We start from the raw sequence: 5987 nt of genomic DNA on the forward strand, positions 1-5987 counted from the left end.
TCATTCAAGATATTAAGACAAATGGGCAAAAGATGAATAGGCTTTCTAAAAATAGAAACACCAATGGCCACTAAAACTATGAAAAGATGCTCTACTTTACTAGATATCAGGAAATGCAAATTAAAATCATCATGAGATAACAGTTCAAACTGACTAGTCTGGCAAAATTAAAAGGCTGACAATTCACATATTGTCATAAATATGGAGAAATAGGAACATCTAATTTAGTGTTGGTAAGAATGAAAAGTGGAATTATATCCTTCAGTACAGAAAAAGTATAACTCTCAGTTATGGATATATATTTGTACAGTAGTATATAAAAACATGTACAGGCATGCTGAACACTAGATTCTGGTTAATAGTTACCAGTGGGGATAGGAGATAATGCATTTGAGAAGGGTTTCAATTTTATCTACAATAGTTCTCTTAAAAAGGTAAAGCAAATATAGAAAACCATTAAAAGTTTATGGAGCTGGGCAGTAGGTGTGTATGTTCTTAGGCATATATTACATCATTCCCTAGCATTTCTCTGTGTTTGAATTGTTTCATAATTTAAAAAGAATGTAAAGTGAAGAAGTGAAAACAGTAGAGACAATTGGAGTAGTTTTACTGTGTAGGGACAGAGAAATAGAGTGATTGTTTAAAAGAATCAAGATAAGTTTTGTTTGTTTTTGTCTAAGGTAGAAGATGCTAGAGCATTTTGTATGCTAGTGTGACTAACCTAACAGAAAGGGAAAATTTAATTCAAAAGGGAGTAGGTAAAACACAGAAATTAGGTCCTTAAGCAGCAAAGCAAGACAGGATACTAAGCTTAAACGAAAGGCTCACCTTTCACAAATGAAGCTATACTTTCTTCCTTGTCATAAGAAGAAAGACAAAAGGTGAGGACAGATATAGGCAGTTTGGAGGATTTGATGATGGAAGATAAGGGGAACAGAAGGACTGTCCATCTAATTGTATCTATATTCTCAGTAAAACTGAAGAGCAGATAGGTTAGAGGCTGCAGAGAAGGTCATTGGGGTAGACATATTACAAAGATGAGGAATAGTTTTTCTATAAGTTGCAAAGGGAATTTATAGGACAAATTCACAGAAATAAATGTCTGACCTAAGCTAGTTTGGTTAAATACAAGTAGGTTAATTTTAGTAGATAATAGTGGGCACCAGGAGTTGAGAGTGGGTGAGTTTACTACTTCCATACAATCTTCTTACAAGGTTTTAGTAAAAGAATCAGATAAAAATTATTCATACATATAAGCCATAATTAAATTAACATTTATCAATAAGCAGACCTTCAAATAGGCCAGATAGCCTATTCTGTAAGCAGTGAAATCTCTTGGGACAGATGAGAGAATGTTCTAAGGCAGAATTCAGTTAGCCTTGTGGTCATTAGCAGTCAACCAGAACCCTTCAAAGAGATGACTGGACACTGGACTGTCAAGGATCAAGCTTCCAACTTCTTTCTAACAGTGAAGGGTGACTTACTAGACTCATAGCAAGGCAGGGAGTATTTCTAGAATATTTTAGTCAATTCACAGAGCAGCTCTCACTAATCTCACTAATGAATGCCTGTTTCCAACACCTATTATCTAAGTAACAAGCCACTAATTTCACCAAGAAATACCTATCTCTATCCTTTCTAGTATTTCTAGTATTTTAAAATCTAGTGTTAATTGGAACTAGATTATTGAAGATTATAATAGCTATCCCTGAATTATAGTCTCTTTTATTAAATTTTGACTACCCCCTCCCTTCTTCTAGAGTATGCATTACAACCAGGTAATTGATCACACCTAGAATGTAGCTTAGCCTCACACAGGCAAACACACACATACACACACATACATGTACACACATGTGCCTATGTCAAAATATTTTAAAGATGCAGACATTATTTTACCTAAAGTGAGATATAGACATTGTTGAATTCTAATTTGAGATTTGAAGTCAAAAGCTTCACTCAATATTTCTAATGACAGTTACTAGGTGTGGAATCCTAGCTTGTAATCAGAGACTGGACTGAAATCATTGATTAGCCATGAGGCATTAAGAACTTCCTTAGCCTGTAGCCTGCCTAAGCTTCTGTTTCCTCAAAAATGATAATACTTACCTATGTGGATACTATGTGAACAAATTGAACAAATCATCCAATGTTTTTTTTTTTATTTTGGTTAGAGTATATTGATAACGTCTTTTGAAAGGTGCTTAACTGATAACTCCATTTCATTATCTCTGTGTGTACTGTATCACTGTTAAATGGCAAGTCCCTCTAGGGCGAATGTCTGTGTTTCACGCTCTAAAACTGTTTTGAATCTTACAAAAATGAGGCAATTTTGGAAACTTCCTTTAAGGGTAAGTGCTTATTAGACAGACAGAGCATCTGCTAGTGGGTATCTTGTGCTAGTCTCTCCCCCTCTCTCTATCTCTCTCCACCCCCTGAACTCTACTACAGATGCACATCTCACCCATGCCTACTGCTCTGCCTATAAACAATCCTTTAAAAAAAAAAATGTACTTTGGCCCAGCTAGCTTGTCAAACTCATTCCCTCTCATCTTTCACTGCTACATTATATAAAGAGAAGTCTCACTCACTCTTTTCCACTACCCAATTACTCTGTAATGCACTGCAAGCCAACTCCCTTCTCCACTACACTACTGAAAATGTTTTCCCAAAGGTCATGAATTCCTCCCTATTATAGATCCAACAGTGTTTCCTCAGCACTCATCTTCTTCATTCTCTTTGCCGCCCTTGACCCTGCTGACTATTCACTCTTCCTTGCTGCATGTCTCAGTACTCAGGCACTGAGCACTGGCGAAATTCAGACCTCAAAGATGTCTCAATACCATCAATACCATCATTTAAACTGAGTTTAGTGTCTATAAAATTCAAGTCACTGATGAATGTCCCTGTGTTCATACCTGGTGCAACATTTATCATGACCTGGTATAGAAGGGAATATATATAATTTACTGATACCAAACTTACCTTGCCGATTCTCTTAGTATACATGGCTAATAATTATTTTGAAAATGCTTTATTTTAAAAAGCACACAGGTCCCTTCCTAGAGAGGCAGCCAAGGGGGCCTGATGAAGCTGGAGGCTGGCGTTGCCACTCCCCAGTGGCCGCAGATGGGGGACATTATGTAAATGTCCAAGATAGTTCTCATGAGCATGAGATCAGGCAAAAGCACCTGCTACAACTGCTTCTCCAGGGAGACTTCCAACCCATCCACCCCAGACCTCACCATAGGGACCAGAATGGAAAAGATTTTGGGACCCATTTCAGTTGTCACTACCATTGCAAAAGCCACTTAAGATCAGCATTCACAAATAGCACCACAGGGTGCCCCTCTCCTCCAGCACCCTCACCTCCTTCCCTCAGGGTGAGGAAGACAGCATGTCCCCATCACCACCCTGCACTGTGAATCCAAGCTCTACCATGCCATCTCTGGCAGCTGCAGTCCAGAGTCTACTGGACTCTGGGTCCAGCCTATCTCTATGCTCCACATTCTTGCTGCCAGAGTACAAGGAGGAGCTAGAGCCATTTGTATTTGCTGAGCAGCCCTCAGCTCTGTTGTCAGGTCAGCTACAGTGTGTTCAAGGACCCTGTAATCAGTACATGGAGGCACATGTTTTATCAAAGATGCATCTTAAAGACAGAGAGGTGTCCCATGTGCAACACCAACCTGATGGTGGTAGTAAACAAAATTGCAATGGAGTGTAGATCTAGGAGTTCTTCATTCACTGCAAGCATGGCTATCCAGTGGTGGCTGGCAGGAAGCCCACCTGTTTTTGAGGTAGACACCCTGTGGGAGTCCCTTCACCATCAAGCTCAGTTCCTAGAAAGACAACAAAGACTGCTGTGACTGCAGGTCTGTGTGATGCTCTAACAACCCTAGTCATCCCCTCCTCGTGATGAACATGGATGAACTCAAGGAGTACAACCACATCAAGTATCCCCACTCTAAGTACAGATGCATGTTCATGGGAAATCAGGACATGTATGAGATGGACCTGAAGGAGTTCCCGCAGCAAAAGGCTGATAGCTTCCACAAAATATTTGTGGTGCTGACACAGAAGGACTAGGAGATTATTTTCTGCATTTCATGCTGGGCAAGCTCTCAGAGAAGATCGACCAGCTGGAGAAGAGCCTAAATGCCAGAAGATACTGGAATGGCATGACAACATTGTGCTGATGCTCTGCCTTCTGGAGCACAAGCTTTACAGTAGCTCAGCAGACTATACATCATGTGGGACATCCAGAACCTGCAGAGGGTGAACACAGTCCGGGCCCAGACAATTGGTATACACCCTGGTCTCCTCCTACAGCATGCTCCTAAGCAGTTTGCTGAAGGATATCCAGGACTGGAACATCACAGGCACTGAGCTGAAGATAAAGAAGGAGCTCATGGGCCTCAACCACTGAGTACAGGCCCTGGTCAGAGTTGCATGCACAGTGGCTCCTAACCAAATAATCAAGATCTGGGACATCTAGACCCTCAACTGCGCCCACATCCTGCAGATGTCACCAGCAGCACTACCATATTGGCACAATGAATGGCCGCATTGTCCAGCGGCACTGGGAGAACTTCATTCACACATGAAACATCAAGTTTAAGTAGCAGGTGCAGATCCTAACAGGCCACATTGGCACCATGTATGCCTTGACAGTCATCTCCATACCAGACCAGACCAAAGTCCCCAGCATATCCTATGACAGATCCTTCAGGGTCTGGAGTGTGAAGGGCATGATCTGCATGTAGACTCTGCTGCATCACCAGTGCAGTATGACTGGGCTGGCCGTGTGGGGACTGTGGACAGCACTGTGAAAGTTTGGACTTCCTAAAAGAAAATCCAGGCTGAGTCTTGGCCTGCATTAGACCTATCCAAGCCAGGCTGGCCACATGAGTAGTCTTACAGTCTCTTCCTGCCTTGTGTATGAAAAGGTGAGCAGGCTTAGCTAGCCAAGCAGTTTCCTTTCTGCCCAACAAGCCTTTCTCTGCTTGCTCCTATCATTGGTCCTCCTCCCAAAGTACCAGATACAATGCTGGACCAGCCTACCCTCTGCCTCCACCCCAAATAGACTATGGGCCTTTTTATTCACCTTTTATACTGTTTTTAGGCTGTGTGTATATTTGACTACTTTCTGACTGAAATAAAAGCTGCATAGACTGTGAAAAAAATAATAAAATACGTGCAGATTGACACCTTTAAAATTAAAAAAAATTACTTGCTTTTATAGTGCCCAGCTTATAATTATTTCTCTCAAGAAGGAACTAGTTCAGTTTATTCTGCATTACTATATTTATTACCAAGGACTTTGAGGGGTGCAAAAAGCAGAGAGAGAAAAAAAGCTCTGTGCTAAGAGTTTTGGGAGAAAGGCTGGCCCACTTTGTCTGCAGAAGAGGAAAGGATCGTTGAAGTCTTCCCTTATCAGGATTCATCACGAAATCTCTGAGAAAAAATACTGAAGGTGGATGAGGATGCAAGGCCTCTGTCCCTGGGTTGCTATCATTCATATCCTCATTAAAACTCTCATTCCATAGCCCTACAGTCACCTCCCTCCATTCCTCCATTCCTGCAATCAGCTTTTGTCAGATTCCATCTGCTGCTCTCCCCTCATTATGCCCGAGGAGGCAAGGCAGCCCTTTTTATTTAATCCTGTGGTCTTAAGCTGACTGCCAAACTAAAATGATCTGGAAGGTAAATGCACAAAATGGGAGCCCACCTTAGATGACATTCCAATTGGTGTTTCCCTTGTACTTCTCTCTGTGTTATATCCCTCCTTCCTAAGATATGGGTAATAATATAGAGGAAATTCTCTGAGCTAGGCAGTGTGAATCTTCTATTATCAAAAAAGGACACTTATTCAAGACATTCAGAAGTATGGAAGAGGACATTGGGGTTTTATCAGAGATAATGGAACTTGTTCTCCCAAGATCAAGGATTTAACACTTATAGCACTGCCTACCTGTCCCTCCTAGGAT

The 5987-nt window shown here is 41.2% G+C and overlaps 1 pseudogene; it reads left to right on the forward strand.

Annotated features, from left to right (window-relative positions):
* Positions 1–3171: 3171 nt before the first annotated feature.
* LOC140636279 (E3 ubiquitin-protein ligase TRAF7 pseudogene) lies at positions 3172–4245 on the forward strand (annotated as a pseudogene).
* The last annotated feature ends 1742 nt before the right edge of the window (positions 4246–5987 follow it).

Source organism: Canis lupus, chromosome 7 (assembly GCF_048164855.1).
Source record: "Canis lupus baileyi chromosome 7, mCanLup2.hap1, whole genome shotgun sequence".
In the NCBI taxonomy this organism is placed as follows: Eukaryota; Metazoa; Chordata; class Mammalia; order Carnivora; family Canidae; genus Canis; species Canis lupus.